The following is a 21,962-nucleotide window of genomic DNA, read 5'->3' on the forward strand; positions in this document are numbered from 1 at the left end:
TGGAAGAGTTTGTGGCATTGCGAAGTGCTGTCAAATGGCTGTCCAAAGGTCTATGTTTAAACTCAAGTCAAGTCAAGCAGATGTCTTGGTGTTCCATTTTTGAAGAGACCAAGAGAATTGATTCTTCATATTGGCAGAGCGTATCACACGCAGGTATATGATCTCTGTTTCGGTATCCTTGGTGGTGGTCGTCATGACCAACAAATCTTTTGACTCTGAATCTTCTATTTCTATGGCTTACAATGCATTATCACATGTGGAACAACGGGGTATGCTGCAGGACTTAAACCTGTAGAGAACAGTTAGTATTGACCATCTGTTGTCAATTGCACCAATGGAGGAATGGAATGATTTTTGGATACCTAGGATGGCATGTAAATACCCTTATTCATCCATACTTCCGTTGTATTTACCTCAATTTAACGTATTTTCCCTCAATTTTCGTAATTTTACCAGGTTTCCCGTAATTTAAATGCATTTTACCCAGTTACTCGAGTTACAAACCATCACTCTCAGTAACTTGTCACATCAACAAAACATCTCATCGTGTTGATCTTGTGATGCTATCAGCCAATGACATTTCAGCACAGTTCTCAATTTCTATATCATTGCTAAACCACCACCTTCCATTACTTTGCGAGGGTAATATACACGTGGACATATTGTCAACCCTGTTACAGCAGAGAGGAGGTGCAAGAACTATGTTCCTCAGCCAAAACACTTTTTTAAATTCGATATGATTTTATTACGATTTGCCTCTCCTCCTACGTGAATGGCAGCCACAAAGTTTCTCACATTCATAGGATAAATTCGGCGATTCCAACATCTAGCACTCTACCCTCTATTTCGAAATGAGCTACCTCTCTGTCGAACCTATCGGCTAAGGACCGTGACCAAAACCCTAGATGTCCTTTCTGTGGGCTTGTCGTAACTCTTCCTATGTATTTAACCAACCCTTCCTGCAATATTGTCTCCGATTTAATTTGGAACTAATCACAAGTACAAGGACGCTATACATACTACATATGACATCTAGTGTTGGAACAGAATTAGCTGAGTTCTTTGTAATCGATACACTTCAATATTTTTAGCTTTCACAAAGACTTTAACACATGTTCCAAACCTCGACTGATTGACGCTAGTGGTATAGACCAGTATTCTCATTCCAGTACTGTAACTATCATTCTATCAAATTTGCACACGATCTCTCTAGGTGGTCGCATGCTGAGGAGTTTAACACTCACACGAGCCTGATACATTTGAGAGTATTGTGGTGATATAAAAGATGAATAATAATAAGAAGAAACGTATGGTTATGAATGATGGAGCTCCAGGCTGAAGAAATTTTAAACATTTTATATAAATCACTTGTCCTATCAATACTATAGAGTCGTTGTTCCATTGCTATACCAGGAAGGTGTTGGAAAGAGAAAAATGGTGTTAGAACATAAACACACATTCCTAAGACTACATAGTTCTGCACTTAAACATGCTATAATGTTAATGGAGTGTGGTTTCCGACATATTTGTCGTGGAAAGCAATGCTGTTAGTACCACAATGCAGGAAATCTATTTCCAACACCTGACACACATTCATCCTCCAAGTTTTCTATCCCATTCACTATGGCGAGAAACTTTAAGGTGATAAAATTACTGCCTTCTACACCAAAGGAAAATATTAGCTTCTTTGTGATACATGGCAGTACACAACTTTCCAGAGGTGTATACGGCTCAGTGTTCACATCCAATTACAGTTCAGAAATTATGTTATGCTGCCACCAGTCCTACAAAATGTTTGTGAACAACGGAAAATGCACGAAACAATGACATCTTACGAGGAAATAGACAAATGTAAATCAGCGGTGTTTGATTTGTGAAATTACTCGAAATGCAACAATGAACCCATGAACAGAATGCCGTCTCTTCCACATACACAACATATGTGAAGCAAATGTATACACAGAGACTGCAGTACCTCATAAATCGCTGCTGTTACGAACTGGAGACTCAATGTCCGATATGTGGCAGAGGAAAGGAGTACTTAGCATACATCTTCGTTCATCTATAAGAGGGCGCTACACTAGGTTTTCCATTGGTTTGGTGGACATGATTCATCACAAATGCGCTGGAAACCCTCTGCTGACTGGTATGGAGAGGCTGCTGTTAACGATCGTAGGCAGATGGCGCTCTAAGTCACGTACATAACATGCGGTTGTATACATGTTGAACTCAGATTATACCAAACAGCTGATACACCCCGAGAGAACGACAGAAAAAAATGGTTTAATGCGTTATAAATGACCAGCCGCAATATATATCTCTCTCTCTCTCTAGAATGCATCATCAGTCTACCATTAAATCATATTTTATTACAAGCCCTTTCAACCGATTACTCCATCTAGTTTCCATCATCTTTTAATGCAGAATTAGAGGCAAATGCTTCTCATTTCAAGGAAATCTTCAAAGACGTTAGTCAATTTTTATGCATCCCTATTACCACAAAAGAGCTACAGCAGAATGTTATAAACCATGCAGCAACTGTTCTGTAAGGTTTTTGTTAGATGACACCGCATGGTTGTGATTGACAGAGAGAACAGAGAAGCACATTGTAGATACTGTTTGTTAGAGTTTAGACATGTAAACCATCTTTCACAGGGTTAAAGCACGCTATCCATTCTGTAGTTGTATACTGCAGTCCCCAGCCTGGTAACACAATGCTCTTCAGCTAAGGACACATTATGAAAATAACTTTGCTGCCAACAACTTTGAGGTCACACCTGGACTTGTGATCCGACATATATAAATTTTTACTCTCCATTTGGTGGTCATCCACGCTAAACAATCTAGTCCACCCGTGTTATCACTGCCCACGAAAAATAACTGTTTCCCTGGTCTCAGTGCTTCCATGTCAACTTTTTCTCGTATTCTTCTAGCTGTCGCATCCCGGATTCCATGTACAAGAATTTTCCTGCACCAAGCAAACGTGTAAGTACTCCCTAATTCTCCCCAATTTTCCAGTCTCTTTGGCATATTTTCCGTCAATTCCAAATTAAATTGAAGTCAATGTTGCAGGAAGGGTTGGTTAAAGACAGGGGAAGAGTTATGAGAAGCGCAGAGAAAGTACAGCTACAGTTTTGGTCAGGGCCCTTAGCCAATAGGATCACCGAAGGGGTATCTCATTTCGAAATACAAGGCAGAGTGCTAGATCTTTGAATCTCCAACTTTATCCTATGAATATGAGAGTACTTTGTGGCTCTCATTCACACAGGGGGAGAGGCAGATTGTAATAAAATCTTGCCAAATTAAAAAAAGTGTTTTGGCTAAGGAAAATAATTTTTGCACCTCCTCTCTGCTGATGGCTATTTCCTACAGTAAGAAACAGTATTTCTGTCACATGATGTAGGCAGTGTAACAGGGTTTGCCATATATCCACATCTGTATGACCCTCGCAAAGTAACGGAAGGGGGTGGTTTAGCAATGATACAGAAACTGAGAACCGTGCTGCAATGTCATTGGCTGATAGCATCACGAGATCGACGCAGTGAGATGTTTTGTTGGCGTGACAAGTCGTCGAGAGTGATAATTTGGAACTCAAGTAACTGAGTAAAATACGTTGAAATTACGTAAACCCTAGTAAAATTACGAAAATTAATGGATAATGCGTAAAACTGATGAAAATAGGACAAAAAATGTGGAGGTATGAAGGTACTTACATGCTCTCCTCGGTGTATGAAAATCGTTCCATTCCTTAGCGGTGCGAGTGACAACTGACAATGCACAGCATCTGTTATATATGGGTTAAAGTCCCGCAGAGTCCCCTGTTGTTGCACATGCAGCTATGCATTGTACACTATGTGATCAAAAGTATCCGGATACCGTCAAAAACATACGTTTTTCATATTAGGTGCATTGTGCTGCCACCTACTGCCAGGGACTCCATATCAGCGACCTCAGTAGTCATTAGACATCGCGACAGAGCAGAATGGGGCGTACCGCGGAACTCACAGACTTCGAATGTGGTCAGGTGATTGGGTGTCACTTGTGTCATAAGTCTCTACGGGAGATTTCAACGCTCCTAAACATCCCTAGGTCCACTGTTTCCAATGCGATAATGAAGTGGAAACGTGAAGGCACAAGTACAGCACAAAAACGTACAGGCCGACCTCGTCTGTTGACTGACAGAGACAGCTGACATTTGAAGAGGGTCGTAATGTGTAATAAGCAGACATCTATCCAGAACATAGCACAGGAATTCCAAGCTGAATCAGGATCCACTGCAAGTGCTATGAAAGGTAGGCGGGGGGTGAGAAAACTTGGATTTCATCGTCGAGTGGCTGCTCATAAGCTCACATCACACTGGTAAATGCCAAACGACACCTTGCTTGGTGTAAGGAGCGTAAACATTGGACGATTGAACAGTGGAAAAACGTTGTGTGAAGTGACAAATCACGGTACACAATGTGGCGATCCGATGGCAGGGTGTGGGTATGAAAAAGCCCGCTGAACATCATCTGCTAGCGTGTGTAGTGCCAACAGCAAAATCTGGAGGCAGTGGTGTTACGGTGTGGTCGTGTTTCTTACGGAGGGTGTTTATCACCCCTTGTGTTTTGTGTGGCACTATCATAGCACAGACCTACATTGATATTTTAAGCACCTTCTTGTTTTAGTCTGTTGAAGAGCAATTCGGGAATGGCGATTGCTTCTTCCAACATGAACGAGCATAATGCACGGCCTGTAGCGGATTGGTTACACGACGATAACATCCCTGTAATGAACTGGCCTGCACAGAGTGCTGACCTGAATCCTATAGAACACCTTTGGGATGTTTTAGAATGCCAACTTGATGCCAGGCCTCACCACCGACATCGATAACTCTCCTCAATGCAACACTCCGTGAAGAATGGGCTGCCATTCCCCAATAAACCTTCCAGCACCTGATTGAATGTATAGCTACGAGACTGGAAGCAGTCATCAAGGCTAAGAGTGGGCCAACACCGTACTGAATTCCAGCATTACCGATGGTGGGCGCCACAAACTTATAAGTCATTGTCAGCCAGGTGTCCAGATACGTTTGATCACTTAGTGTAAGTCATAAAAATGAAAGACATAATAACCCAAAGATTTGGGGTTCAGGACGACTTCCACCTAGAACACTGAAACAGCAATGACATACTTGGGTGCAATATGCACCACCAATAAGAGGAATCAATGCTCTCAGTCTGTTTGAAAACAGAACATCAACACATCTGGTACCCCATCACTGTGGAGGATAAGATTAAATATACGGGTCATCACCTTTAGAGAGCTGTTTCAAAGTGCTTCACAATGACACAGACTCTTCCAGTTTCCATATATTGAGATGTCTTCTATATTTTTGCCAATAAGAAGCACCACATCTGTCTTTTACTTCAACCATTCTGTGTGATGTGGTAGCAGCTTAACTAACACCACACAGTGTCCAGCTTTTTCTGAGAACCAATGGATTGAAACGTATTCGTACTAGTTTAGCACTTGACACAGAATTCTCAAGTCATGGTGGAAAAATAAAATGTATGGTGGTGTACAAAACTGTAGTCATAAACTGCTTGGATGTGTTACAGCGGGAAAACAATCAATGAAATGGCTCACGTAAGAACAACACAGGAACTCTCCTTTAGCCTGTGGGATATGGTCCTGCTAAAGCATGGGTGACAAAACTTTACACTAGTCCGTACAAAATGACTTCGATCACTGGCCACCTGCTCGAGTGGACCAATACATGTACATTTAATATCCTCGATGTCAACATGCTGATGGTATTTGTTTTTAATGTATGAGAAGAGAGAGACGCAGTAATATCGATTCCTCTACTAGGTGATGTTAGTGGAGTTCATAGTTCGTACTTCTACTCCATCACAAGTTATGAAAATAACTAGGGAGGAGGGAAAGAGAGAGACACTGCCTTGTTAGCGAAGTCTCTGACACCATTCCACTGTCATATGGCTAATGTACTAATTATAGGAATCCGATAAGGTAGATTAGACCATGTACAGGTTGCTATTCATAGATCATCATCAGTATCAATGAATTTAACGTGTTATGCTTCTGAATTTCTTTGTGGAGTTCACGTATACTCTGCAATGTTGTGAATTTCCTCCTCTATTTTAGTGTGCTATTTTTCTCATTGTTATAGCCCGCTAACCAGTCAGTGACTGGTGGAGGATTAGACAGCCTTCTCACTAATGGAACAGTGCTGGTCGGAACGTGATGGGATTTCGAGAGAATTAGCAGTGGTCTGTGACTTGGCAGGGGACATCTCTTCCTGATGAAAATCACTTGGATTCAAGACTGGAAGATTAAGAATATGGTGGGTAAGCGATACTGTGACAAAAGTGGAGTTGAGAGGTAAGCTCTTCTTCTAAGTGTTCTGGCCAAACGTATTACAACTTCTTACATTCATCTTGCGAGGTGACTGCAGTGAGAAAATTAAGAGCTAATATGAACGTCTTTAGCAAGGGACAATCATCAGCACAACTTCCGTCCTTCATTTTCTCGATAAATAGGAGACAACACTCTTCCATGAATTTTGTTTGCCTGTAAATGGATGGAGTGACATCTCAACAGGAAGAGTAAATTTACATTTACTTACATACGCTTACTTCCCAGCCATTATGCGGAGTGCGGAGGAGGGTACCCTGTGCCACTACTAGGTACTCCCTTTCCTATTCCACTTGCAAATAGAGTGAACGGAAAAGACTGCCTACATGCCTCGTTACGGGCACTAATTTCTCATATCTTATCTTCGTGGTCGTTATGCCGGCGGCAGAATCCTTGCGCACTCAGCTTCAAATGTCGGTTCTCAATAGTGTTCCTCGGCAAGAACATCGTCTTCCCTCTAGGGATTCCCATTTGAACTACCTGACAAGTGTAATCCGAGAGCTGGAGAAAAATTACTCAACATACAAAGTGATTCTCATGATCAGTTTAATCAGTTAGCCTATCAGTTCGATATCAATGACGTGCCACCAGGCAGGTGGAGGGGAGGGTTAGAGTACGGCGGATATGATTCAAGAGTTGGAGTAGTAGTCTGGGGTTTTTTCGTTGCGGCGGCATCTCTTAACGAAATTTAAATCTCTCAACTACCCAGGGAGAGATAACCATCGTAATAAAATCAGCTCTATTACCCAATCTACAAAGTGATACATAGTATACACCTGATATTTATTTGTCTGTGCTGCTGTCTTAAGATACATCACACGTGCCGAAACATTTGGTTACTTTAAGAGAGTTCGTAAGTCGAAAGTGTAGATGCGTCCTGTGACAGAGGCTGATCCTAATAGTCCGTCATGAGCCAAAGACTAGTTTAATATTCTATTCCTGTGATCCATGACGTAACAGATCGTTTTTTACCTGATGGGAGATCACCTAGAGGAAATACAGCCTATGCCAACTCTTACAGGATTTTCTCAAGTAACGATACATTAGCAATGTCAAAATGAGTATATGCCAGAATTTCTTGTGTCTTATAAAATAACTTGTACAAAAGGGAGACATCTACATTTCGTGTGAGAAATCCAAGATTTATGGTTAACACCATCCCTGTCTCAGATTGTGTAAAGTGGATTCTGAAACCCCGTGGGAGTCTATGTCAGGCTGGGTTGGGGGGCTCTGAGCAGTATGGGACTTAACATCTATGGTCATCAGTCCCCTAGAACTACTTAAACCTAACTAACCTAAGGACAGCACACAACACCCAGTCATCACGAGGCAGAGAAAATCCCTGACCCCGCCGGGAATCGAACCCGGGAACCCGTGCGTGGGAAGCGAGAACGTATGTCAGGGTGGAATTGCAATTAGAACTATACTTCCAAGCCGTGTTTGAATGTCCTCCAGAGTGCCGTGGCCAACGGCAGGAGTGGGCACGAGGCCTCAGTCAACCGGAAGTCGTGGCTTAGTTGCAAAGAATGCGTTGACCTCCGGCTCTTGCTCGCGGACGCATGGCCAAGTCCCAGCGACAGCATTCTCTCGATGATGGACTAGCGAAGCAACCAGAATGCTGTGTGAGTGATGACAGAAGCGAAGATGTGTGTGTTGAGTGAGTAGATTCAACACGACGGGTGTTTGCGTTTAATGATTATTCCCCTCATGCAAACTGAACGGTTGACTGCTTGTTGGTGACAGTCTCTCTGAGCATTCGGTAGGGTCAGTAAGTGGATTCCGGGGGAGGGGGGGGGAGAAAGGTGTAAAGCTGCTGGGACGGCCGATGGCTGTGCGGGTCTCTCCTGACCAGTGCTACACAACGATGCGATTTCCTGGCTGGTGGTGCAGTCCCAGCTCTCAGCAGTCAGCAGTTGATGTGCTCTTCGCAGTCACAAGTGTGTATGATTGGCAGGATTTTTTCACCGGTTATGTTTAGCAGAAACGTTGTGGTGGAGGAGGGTGCATGTGTTGTCAAACCTCGTCTATTTGTGGCACAAATTTAATTACTTGATGTGCAAAATGTTTGTGTGTGATTCTCGAAGATTGAAAATATATTTCTATTACGAAGAAGTATAATTGTAAGGTGGTGGTGAGTGTTTTAAGCAATCTATTCGACTCCTATAAATTGTTAAATAATTAATTTGATAGAGTAATACAAATGGACTATTTCCCTCTATTTTTGATATCGAAAATAGGAGTATTGTATTCCGAGGAGAGATCAAAACGTTTGTCTGGCTGTTTGGTGATGTTGGTTCACATACAAAAACAGGAAGTAGCCCGTGAGTGAGACAGAGACAGGAGGTGTGTCTGGATTTTCCCGATCAACAGAATGCACCCACTTGATGCTCTGTTTGGGGCATGAGATCAAAGGATGTCATTGTCCGACACATGTGGGTTAGCCCAAATGGCGGCTACTCTACTGCACACTGCTTTAATAAAGAACATTCATCAATATATTATTGACACTGATTTGAATTTCGTGTCATGAGAGCCTTCCTCTCCAGCACAGACTGAGTCTTTCTCCTGCCAATTTTCTCTGGGAAGGATGGTAAGGAAAGGGGTGAGGGATAGGTTTGAGATGCTCTCTGGTGGTGGCACTGTGCACTAGTTCAGTCGATCCCTACATGTCAAGGTGAGCACACACAGGAAAATTTCCCAGCACAAGAACACCTCCAGTCTGCACCAGTGTAATTACGTAATTAGAACATTTAGTTGCTGGGTATGAGCTTTTCCTACCAAATAAAGAGAGCCAACCCCTGAAAATTGAATTTTATAGATTTGCAGTATATCCTCTTCTTTGTAACTGACTTCAGTTTTGTATCATGAGACCCTTCCTCTCCAGCACTGGCTCACCTTTCTCCCACCTATCTTCAGATAGGCAAGGGGAGGGGTAAATGGTACGAGAGAGCTGGGGGTATTATCCTGGAGTGGTAGGCGTAATTAATTGATCAATTTAATTAATTAATAAGTTAGTTTATTATCAAAATTCTGCTTGTATCAGCATGGGGGAGAGAAGACGGTTTGGGGATTTTCCCTAGGGTTGGGGAGGAGGAGGAGAGAGTCTGGTACCGCGCGCCGCGGAATTTGAATCCGCGCCAGACGTCATGGGCGGCGAATACCCCTAGAGGTGAGGTGTCTGCACTATCGCAGCGTAAGCTGTGGCGGCGTGCGCCTCCTGGCCCGCTTTTAGTGTGGGGGCGCCACAGTGGAACACATGGTCCCAGCGGGCAATAGCGGCGGCCCCGATAGCGTACTTAAGCGCCGGCCACTCGCTCAGCCATTCAGTCTAATCTCGCTTACGTCGGCTTACACCTCGCTTTGCGCTAGACTACTTCCGCCCTGGTTCGTGTACGAGTGGAGGTGTTTGTTTCCTTGTGACTCTGTTGTTCGGCCTTGTTGTATTCGTTCTGTCCTTCGTTGGTCGTGTCCGTCCTCTCCCGTTGTATTGTTGTTCGCGGGCCTCTCAGAGGGGGGCGCCGCGCTTTCCTTCATTGCTACCCCGCGACCGCCCTGGTCGCAGATACAACAGAGAGAGAGAGAGGGAGAGAACGATGGATTATCCCCAGGGGGTCATAAATTAACCCTCTTCGGGTCAATTAGCTATAACAGAAGGTTAAGGTGTGGGAGAGGGGGTTGTAAATCAGTCACATTGGCCCCTGAGTGGATGCTTGTCCCTGAGTATATGCAACCTGCACAAAGAAAAATCTCCTTCTCTTGCCCTACTTCTCTGGAGTTATGGCCTGGGGTGTGATTTCGTATTACAGTAGGGGCATCCTCACTGCAAATTTGTACGTCAGTCTGTTGATTCGGCCTGTTGTGCTGCTATTCGTGAACAGCATTCCTGGTGGTGTTTTCCAACTGAATAACACTCGTCCATGCACGGCTGTTGTAACCAGACACACTCTACAGAATGACGACATCTTGCTTTGACTTACCCTATAACCAAATCCCGCCTGGTAGAATTTTGCACACAGCATAACTTAATCATAGCTAACACTTGGTTCAAGAATCATAAAAGGAGGTTGTATACATGGAAGAAGCCTGGAGATACTGGAAGGTGTCAGATTATATAACAGTAAGACAGCGATTTAGGAACCAGGTTTTAAATTGTAAGACATTTCCAGGGGCAGATGTGGACTCTGACCACAACCTATTGGTTATGAACTGTAGATTAAAACTGAAGAATCTGTAAAAACGTTGGAATTTAACACGTTCGCTGCGGTCGCCAGTGCGAGCCGCTAACGCGCGAGGCGGACGCTTGTAAGCGCACGTGCGCTGAGAGCTGAAATCATAGCCCTGCGAAACCTGTAAGTTTGTGGCGAATAAACTAGATGCCGCCAGCTGATTCGTTTGGAGTTCGTACGCTGGCTACCAGAGGCGCAGCGTTCCACTCAGTCAAAACAGTTCGGGGCTAGCTGCCAGGAGCGCTGCAATCACTTCTCTTTGCAGCCGCACGGCCTTCTATGATTTTTATTTCGAGGAAATAACTTTACATAGTTACCGACTTAGCTCGCCACTGTATCTTTTCATAATTCTTATGGATGAATAAAACTTTGTTCTGCAAGGGAAGTCAGCAGTTTCAAGTTATAATAAGATACTGCTGGAATTTATATTTCGTAATCCATACCTGGCTGAATACAAATTATGAACACGCCTAAATTTTGATCGCAAGACTAATGTCTAGTTTTGCGACAAATTCATGTTGTGCACGAACGTAATATTGGCAACGAATATAACGTCTGCGGAAGAGGTGCTAGATATAGAAATACAAGTACACTTTAGCTGCATGCCGATCATGTGATAAATGCTGCCTGCTGTCTGTCGCTTATAAGCGTTACATGCATTTATTGCAAACAATTCTAACAAAGCCCCTTATTTATTTATTGTATTGCTAACTGGACAGAAAATGCAATTCACACAAGTGACAAATCCACTCCATTGAAAAAGAATTAGTCGGAAAACACCAAAAGATTTATAAAACGAAGAAAAAGAAACAGGACTCGTCTGCAATGTGGTGCTATGGAAACCCAATCACAAATATATACATATTATAAAAATGACTGTATGTGTATGTATGTATGTTCCACATCTCCTCCTACTGGACCGATTTCAACGAAACTTGGTACACATATTCCTATTATCGGAAAACTATCACTGTAGGGGTAAGAACCACATACGACACATACGTCAGGAGATATGACGTCATGAACAATGTAATTCGTCAAAAACGGCCGCATCATGTGACGATATTCCACATCTGCTCCTAAACTAGTACACCGATTTCAATCAAATTTGGTACAAATCTTCTCTAAGGTAATGAATCATTTGCTATGGTAGCAAAAACTACTTACGATATATAGTTCAGGAGATATGACGTCATAAACAATTCTGTTCTTGAATAACCGCAACATCAGGTTTGTGATTTCTATTTATTATGTCATTACTACTAAAGCTATTCGCGACGAATTTTGCAGAGGATATGCATATATACCACTAAATGTAGCTTTGAAATTATATCATAGTATGACACGTAGTACAGGAGATATGACGTCAAAGCTATGAAACGCACGAAAATCCGTCCCACTATGCATGTGGTTGTAATGTATTACGTCTGTAATACCAACTCCATTCGCAACTCATTTTGCAGTTTCCTAATATTCTTCCCGGGGAACATGGAAAATTATATTCTTGTGGGACACATAGTACAGGAAATATTATGTCATGAAGATTGACCTGTGTGAAAACGGAACTGAGATGAATGGAAAATAGATAGCGATAGAACAGGAGGCGATGGACAGAGAGAGAAGAAGCAGATGGACTAAAATAAGACAGGTATGAATACACACCCGGGCAACGCCGGGCACTGCAGCTAGTAACAAATACGTTTTCAAGGTGTAGAGGTGATGTTTTTATAGCAAACCACAAATAAGTCCACATACGGTACTGTACAGAAACATCATATTCTGAGCAACCAATGTAACTATATTTACATGGCTATCAAATAAAACAAACACTTTACAAATCAAACACAAACAGATCTTCCTCTGTAGATACGACGTCCCATTACATTATGGATGTGTAATTGTGCAGCAGTTCAAACAGAATCCAGGTTGGTTTGGACACGTTATACACACGTATGGTGTATCCGTACGCTTGCCCCGTGCCGCGCACGTTTTACATCGCTTCCGCATAACTTGCTTCGTCCCTTCCGTTGCGTCCCGCTTTTGCACAACATGTGTGTCTTTACATTTGTTACGCACACCTTTTGTAACGTCCATTGGTGGAAGTAGTCCCTTTATTATTTGTATTCTATAATCATACAAAGTCATATTATGCCCTGAGTATTTATTATATAGGTAATGTGCATTGAACATTAGCATGTCAACTACATGGAAGAATAGTTTCTTTGGCCAGCGGATTGTCTTTCGTTCACATAAATAATAAGACAACATCTGGTCCTGCCTATCGGTCCCAGACATACAACTATTATATCTGATAATTGGCAGTGGTTTCGCGACTATTTGCTGGCGTGCATTCTGCACACGTTCCATTGTATTGGGGTATTCTGTGGAAATATAGGAGACCTCTCGTCTATCCTTCCATTTGCCGATCATTACCCCGTCCGAATATCGTGCTATGGTGTCCCCTTTCCCCAGCTTGGCGCATACCACGTCTTTAGGGGTATTTTTCCTATTTACCCTTAGTGTCCCGGTGCAATGTGTTTTTGCATTCAACAGGGTTTTAGCTAAGGCAAAGCTGTTGTAAAAATTGTCCATGTAAATGTGATGGCCAACATTCACCTTCTCTTCTAACAAATGCAATACTATCTTTTCAGCATGCCCTTTTCCCCCCATATCACCACGCATCCCCGTGTACACAGCGCATTTATTGATGAAGCCGTCTGGGTTATTTAGCATGTACAATTTGATGCCATACTTATTTCTTTTGTTTTTTATGTATTGTCTAAATGACAATCGTCCCCTCCAAAGAATCATAGATTCATCTAAAGAGAGATCCCTACCTGGATAATACACATTACACATTTTGTTGTTGAAATAATTCAATATAGGGCGTATCTTATACAGTCGATCATTTGGTTTCGGTTCTCCTGACTCTGGATTTTTTGCAAAATGCAATGCGCGTAAGATCAGCAAATATCTGTCTCTGCTCATACTCATCGTTATTCCTTTATTTTCGAACAGCGGATCCCTCTTCCAGTAGTCTTGTAGTCGGGCACATTTGACATTACCCATATGTAATGAAATCCCCAGGAAGACAAGTATTTCTTCTATACTTACGGGTTTCCAATTACTAATTCTAGAGCCCTCTTTTGTATTTGCGCTCGCAAATATATTCCGTGCGTTATCATTTGTTTCGTCAACTATGAGCTGCAGTATGTCATCTGTAACCAGTAGCCTAAAGAAATCCATTGGCGTATTGCCAGCAGGCTTCATCAGCAAACATTCTGCTTTCGTAAACGGGTGATACTGCATCCCATGTGGTTCTTCATGCCACGTAACACCTGGTTTGCTTACCTCTGCGAGCGCTGGTTCTTTATCGTCGGCGATTTCCTCATCATCGTCGCCCGTATCGTCCGATTCCGAACTGTCACGAAACATACTGGACAGTTCTGCTTCCACACTGTCATCACTGTGGTCTGTTTCTGCAGTCTCCAAATGCCAGTCACCCTCATCTGGTTCGTCCTCTCTGAACTCTACATCACTATCTTCTAACACACGTAGTAACTCATGGTCAGTATATTGGTCACTCTTCCTACACTTTTTCGCGTTCGAAGGCCCCGGTGTCGGTTCAGTCGCCGCCATTGCAAACAATGCACAACACAGACGACAAAAAACGAAAACACACAACTGCAGACAGGAACACGTTACGTGATATGTCGTTGGTTACTTGAACTAACACGAGTGCACAGCCGTACAAACTAAACTGAGAACTCTGCTAGTGAACGCGCCGCTTATATGCGTCAGCCGCAGCGAACATGTTGACGGCGTAGCGTAATGGTCAAGCGCATTGCTCACGAAACAGTCGACCTGGAATCAATCTCAGGTGCTTCCTAATTTTTTTCAATTGTTTTCATTCTTATTTTCCTTGGTTTCGTCAGATTTTTCAACTATTTACCGTAGAATTTAAATACATTCAAGTAGTATATTTATATAACTAGGCGAAAGTTTTAATGAAAATAAAGATTTTAAAGATTCTTGTGATTACGTGCGCTACTTTTTATTCATTACGACAGTAGAAGTTTTGCCATTTTTATGGTGACTTATCATAGAAACATGTGAAACATATATGTTTCACTCTAGGCACATTTTATGAAGGCATTGTTTGAGCAGTTACATTTCTCTGCAACATGCTTCATTGGAAAGCACACTTAATTCAAGTTTTAAAACTAAGGTGTTTCCTCTAATAGTTTGGATGCAAACCAAGCGTACTAGATCATAGGGGTGTCCACAAGAGCACTGAATTGATGCAGCACGGTCGAATGTATTTTAATTGCATCTTCTCTTGATGATACCTCTCGCTGTTGTTGGAGTTATTCAGGGGCACTTTGTAATCTTTTAATTAGATTTTTGACTTGACGATAGAAATATACATCTACCGTAAATAACCGAACACTCTGAAGATACGAAGTAAAATAAAAATGAGAAAAAAAAAATCAGGACGGACCTGGGATTGATCCCAAGTCGCCTGTTTCGTGAGCAATGCGCTTGACCATTACTCTACGCCAATAACGCCGAACAGAGCGCTAAATAGGGTATAGCCTCCTATAGTGCTATCGGAACAACTTTCGAGAGCATGTTCTCCTTTCCTATGGCCAACTCAGGCGAAATATTTCGGGCACGTTATGTGGAGTCCCACCTCTTTCTAGAAACAATTCGGACGAAATCGGCGTGTCCCAGTTGGCGACCTCCCCTAGTGAGAACTCAGCTAGCGAGCGCACCGCTTATAAGTGTTACCCGCACTGGCTTGCTGATCGCGGCAACGCTTATGAGCGTCAGCCGCTCTGGCGTGTTGATCGCGGAAACGCTTATGAGCGTCAGCCGCTCTGGCGTGTTGATCGCGGAAACGCTTATAAGCGTCAGCCGCAGCGAACGTGTTAAGTAGATGGGACCTGAATAAAGTGAAAGAACCAGAGGTTGTACACAGTTTCAGGGAGAGCATTAGGGAACGATTGACAAGAATGGGGGGAAGAAATACAGTAGAAGAAGAATGGCTAGCTTTAAGAGATGAAATAGTGAAAGCAGCAGAGGAACAAGTAGGTAAAAAACTGAAGGCTAATAGAAATCCGTGGGTAACAGAAGAGATATTGAATTTGATTGATGAAAGGAGAAAATACAAAAATGCAGTAAATGAAGCAGGCAAAAAGGAATACAAACGTCTCAAAAATGAGATCGACAGGAAGTGCAAAATGGCTAAGCAGGGATGGCTAGAGGACAAATGTAAGGATGTAGAGGCTTATCTCACTAGGGGTAAGATACTGCCTACAGGAAAATTAAAGAGACCTTTGGAGAGAAGAGAACCACTTGTATGAATATCAAGAGCTCAGATGGAAACCCAGTTCTAAGCAAAGAAGGGAAGGCAGAAAGGTGAAAGGAGTATATAGAGGGTTTATACAAGGGCGATGTACTTGACGACAATATTATGGAAATGGAAGAGGAGGTAGAAGAAGATGAAATGGGAGATATGATACTGCGTGAAGAGTTTGACAGAGCACTGATAGCCTTGGGAGAGCCCGTCCTAACAAAACTCTACCATCTGGTGAGCAAGATGTATGAGACAGGCGAAATACCCTCATACTTCAACAAAAATATAATAGTTCCAATCCCAAAGAAAGCAGGTGCTGACAGATATGAAAATTACCGAACTATCAGTTTAACAAGCCACGGCTGCAAAATACTAACACGAATTCTTTACAGGCGAATGGAAAAAGTGGTAGAAGCCGATCTCGGGGAAGAGCAGTTTGGATGACTTATCTTAGAGAATAGATTAAGGAAACCCAAACCTACATTTCTAGCATTTGTAGACTTAGAGAAAGCTTTTGACAATGTTGATTGGAATACTCTCTTTCAAGTCTGAAGGTGGCAGGGGTAAAATACAGGGAGCGAAAGGCCATGTACAATTTGTACAGAAACCAGATGGCAGTTATGAGTCGAGGGGCATGAAACAGAAGCAGTGGTTGGGAAGGGAGTGAGACAGAGTTGTAGCCTATCCCCGATGTTATTCAATCTGTAAATTGAAGAAGCAGTAAAGGAAACAAAAGAAAAATTCGGATTAGGAATTAAAATCCATGGAAAAGAAATAAATACTTTGAGGTTCGCGGATAACACTGTAATTCTGTCAGAGACAGCAAAGCTTGCACAGATTAGAGTAGCATGGAGAGCTGCATCAAACCAGTCTCTGGACTGAAGACCACAACAACAACATCACCAAATGTGCCTTCAATAGAGCACATACGGGACATCATCAGACAACCACTCCAGCGACATTCACCATTGCTGTATTGACAGACCAAGTGCAACAGGAGTGGAACTCCATCCCACAAACTACCATCCGGCACCTGTACATGACATCTGGCACTTGTACGACACAATGCATACACGTTCGCATTCTTGCGTCCAACATTCTGACAGTTACACTGGTTGTTAACGTACCAGTATTTCACATTTGCAATGGCTCATCTCGCGCTCACATTAACCTGCGATCTCGCAATGTTCATCACTTAAGTATGTTACCTAGACAAATGTATTCCAGAACTTTCATTACTATACATTAATTATTTTTTGGTGTCGCCCTTGTTTTTGATCAATATAATTGCACACCGTAGCTGAATTCGATTTGCAATAACGAGATTAAAAATTTACGGCGATGCTGCCCTTGTTCCTATTTTGGATTTCGATGCAGGTGATGGTACCGACAGACAGTCTTGGGAAGTACTTCTGAACTCGTTTTCCGACATCCGGCTTGAACAGCTAGCTAGTCAACCCACACGCAAAGGAAATATTTTAGACCCCGCAGCTATAAGTCGGTCTGGACCTTATCGACAGTGTCAGTTCAGAATCAGCAATTAATGACCATGATATCATAGCAACGATGGTTACTAAAGTTAGTAAATGTGTCAAGATGGCCAGTAGAGTTTTCAAAAAAAATGGTTCAAATGGCTCTGAGCACTATGGGACTCAACATCTTAGGTCATACGTCCCCTAGAACTTAGAACTACTTAAACCTAACTAACCTAAGGACATCACACACACCCATGCCCGAGGCAGGATTCGAACCTGCGACCGTAGCAGTCCCGCGGTTCCGGAGTGCAGCGCCAGAACCGCTAGACCACCGCGGCCGGCCCAGTAGAGTTTTCCTGCTAGAAAAAATAGATAAGCAATTCTTAGCATTCCACTTAGACAATAAATGGCCATCATTTAGCTCCAGTGTGAGGGACGTGGAGTGATTATGGGCAAAGTTTAAACTGATTGTAAACCGCGCTCGGGATATGTAAGTGCCAAGTAAGTGGATTAAGGATGGAAAGACTCCTTCGTCGTTTAGTAGTCAAATGCAATAAATGCTGAGGAAGAAAAGATTGTTGCACTCTCGGTTCAAAATGAGCGCGCAAATGTTGATAGACAAAAGTTAGTAGAAATTCGTGCGTCCGTAAGAAGATTAATGAGCAAAGCGCACAACTTCCATCGTCATGCCTCGGCGAAAGATCTTGCCGGGAACCCGAGAAAATTCTGGTCACCAAGAAAGTCGAAGACTTCTATCCAGTCATTCGTCGACTAGTCTGGGGTGGCAATAGAAGAGCAAAAGGAAAGCTGAAGTTTCAAATTTCACCGTTAAGAAATCATACACGCAGGAGGTTCGTATAAACATATCGTCGTTTGACCGTCGTAAAGACTCCCGCATGGAGGACATAGAAATTGGCAACCGTGGCGTAGAGAAGCAGCTGAAAGAGTAGAACGCAAATAAGTCATCAGGCCGAGATGGAGTCCCAATTCGATTTTACACAGAGGACTCCGCGCCTTAGCCCCTTACTTAGCCTGCATTTATCGCGAATCTCTCGCCCAGCGAAGTCACAAGCGAATGGAAAAAAGCAGAGGCGACTCCTGTATATAAGGAAGATAAAAGAACGGACCCCCTTAATTACACACCAATGCCCTGAACATCGTTCTGCTGCAGGATTCTTGAACACATTCTGAGTAAAATGAATTTCCTTGAGAAAAGGAAGCTTCCGTCCACAAGTCAGCACGGCTTTCGAAAGCATCGCTCCTGTGGAACTCAGTTCGCTCTGTTCTTACACGATACCCCACAAACCATGGACGGAGGGAAACAGGCAGATTCCATATTCCTAGATTTCCGAAAAGCGTGCGACACGGTTGCCCACTGCAGACAGTTAATGAAGGTCCGAGCATACCGAATGCGTTGTCATGTATGTCAGTGGCTCGAAGATTTTTTAAGTAACAGAACCCAGTACGTTACCCTCGAAGGTGAGCGTTCATCGGAGACAACGGTATCGTCACGAGTGCTCCAGGGAAGTGTGACAGGACCTATTTTATTTCCCGCTTACGTAAATGACCTGACGGACAGGGTGTGCAGCAATTTACGGCTGTTTGCTGATGACTATATGGTGTACGGGTAGGTGTCGTCGTTGAGTGACTGCAGGAATACACAGGATGGCTTTTACAAAATTTGTAGTTGGCATGACGAAAGGCAGCTTGCTCTAAATGTAGAAACGTGTAAGTTAAGTTCGATGAGTAGGAAAAACAGTCCTGTGACGTTCGAATACAGCATTAGTAGGGTGCAGTTTGATACAGTCACTCCGATTAAACATCTAGGCGTAACGTTGCAAAGCGATATGAAGTGGAATTAGCCCGTCACGTTGGCAGCAGTGAAGGCGAGTGCTCGACTTTGTTTTATTGGGAGAATTTCGGAAAAGTGTAGCTCATCTATAAAGGAAACGGTTTATACAGTGCTAGAGCGACACTTTCTCGAGTACTGTTCGAGTATTTGGGGTCCCCACCAGGTCAAATTAAAGTAAGACATCGAAGCTGTTCAGAGGCGGACTGCTAGATTTGTTTCCGGTAGGTTCGCTCAGCAGGCAAGCATTGCGGAGATGCTTCACTGGAGGGAAGCGAGTGGAATAGAAGATGAAATGACTAGTAGTGGTAGAAGGTACCCTCCGCCATGTACCGTACGGTGGTTTGCGAAGTATGTATGTATGGATGTAGACTTACAGAACCTTCCCCGCTATTCGTCAAAGGCAGTATCACTGATGAATTAAAAGATATTTGTAGCAAGAAGATTAACGCGCTCACCCTGTACAGGGATCGGAGCGGAACGACTGTACGCTGTTTGCTGTACTTTTTCAGTCCCAGCTGTTCACTATTAAAGACACACTGGTTACAGGGTTCCCCCGGAGTCGCATCAGAATTGGCGATTTATTTTCATCTCATTTTCTTTTTCAGGGGCGTGTATTCAGTGACAAGTTTTCAGTAACTCATACTGTTCATTTATCTAGATGCCACGTTAAGTAAGTGAAATGTTTGATGGTAGTGACACACCAAAATCACAATAGTAATCCGTTGTAGTTGCTACGTATTTTATTACAATAAAAAGCATTATAAAATCACAATCACAATAATACTGGAGGCTGCCTCACTTGGACAAATAACAAATAAATTTCTTTAACCGGAACAAGACCCATAAAACTTGAAATTTGAATATGACTAGTTAAATATACTCAGGTAAAGCTTTACTTAAATCGTACAAATGTCCATATAATTCCCTTCAGAACTAACATTACTTCCAATCAGCTGAGGAACAGATTAAGGGTAAGAGCACAGATCTTTTAAGGTTTGGCTAGCCAACCTTCCTAAACAAAACTATATACAAATGACTAAAACAATTAAGGAGGTGCTTTAATTTTGACCAAAAGAATCTTCAAATTAACTTACTCAGTTGATTAATCAACACTGTTCTTAGAATGATTACAACTAGAACATGACCATATGACAATACCCCTAAAATGACATTGCTTCAATATTGCGAGTAAATTAGCGATAGACGCGAGCAGACCAAGGATTCAAATCAATACGAGAGATCCACGAGACAGGAAATGACATAGAAATTTACTCAACTTTGCACTGCAATTGAACTTCAGATGCTATAATTCTCCACCGGAAAGATGGAATCACGCCACAGTGACAACGTAACCCAAGATGTAAAGGAGAGGATAGGGCCTTAAATATGTCTCTGCTCCCGTGGTACTCTGCTCCCAGTATGCTGGCGTCGACCGCTGCCAATTATCTGCAACACAACACGCATCAACGGCAGGCAATAGTCTGAGACCTGAATAGAAACAAATTAGCCTCCGTCAGTTACTTGGCCAGTGACGGCCGTTAAACTTTGATTAATAAGTTCGCTCAAAATCATGCCCTAAAATTAAGATGACAAGGATTATCTCGGCGCACATTTACACGCCAAACTACCAAATGAAGGTTGAACAGATGACGTATCTCGGCGTGTTTTGAAACGCCAGAGCCGGACTTACTCACTACTCGTTGCACTTCCAGCTACATCTTTAAGCACTCTTCATGTCTGTTGATTGGGCGTAGCCACACTTCCTCAACCGCCATCAAGATAGTTAGTTACGACACCGAGGTAAGTGATAAACAACTAAAACATTTCCACAGAATTTTTAGTACAATGGCATGTTCAGTTAAGCCGCACGCAACCCACTGAACTCGGCGACTCCAATTCAATCGTCCGGCGTAGCAGGAGCTTGTCCTTCCCAACTCTAGGAAAACCAAATCACCACGGGCGGTGGACCTACCCTCACGACTCAACATGCCGTAGCCGCTGGCCCCGCTCCTTCGTAGTCCGACTCGTCCTCTTGCCGTCCTGCCTACGTACACAGTCCCACGTGACTCCCCCTCACCGCCGATCCCGACACACCTCTCCAGCAGAACGCACGCGCCGCCAAAGATGAGCAGAAGACAAATAAGCACCGAAGACGACTCAAAGATCAAAATGACGATCAATGGAAACTAACGCCGGAAACTCCCCAGCTCAACAAGTTTTGCTTTTTTTGCCAAAACACAACAGAAGTACCTTGACAGTTCTTGAAATACATCACCGCACAACCCTGTTTTTGCAATTTTGAAGAAACACTTGGTAAAAATTATTATTAACCTCACTCCATGCTTTTCTAATAAACTATTTCTCCATTTAAGACTATAATCATAAACTTTTTTCAATTTCTGTTTCGGTTTGACAAAATAAGCTACATTTAACGCGGTTACTCGAAACTCGTCACTGATGACACTTGTAAAAAAAAAAAAAAAAGTGTAACAAGTCAGATGAAAATAAATCGCCAATTCCGTTGTAATTCCAAGGGAATCCTGCAACCCAGTGTATCTTTATCAATGAGCAGCTGGGACTGAAACTTACCAAAGGATTTTGTTTCTGCATTTCAGTTATCTTTGACGTACAGC

Source organism: Schistocerca nitens, chromosome 9, assembly GCF_023898315.1.
Source record: "Schistocerca nitens isolate TAMUIC-IGC-003100 chromosome 9, iqSchNite1.1, whole genome shotgun sequence".
Taxonomy (NCBI): Eukaryota; Metazoa; Arthropoda; class Insecta; order Orthoptera; family Acrididae; genus Schistocerca; species Schistocerca nitens.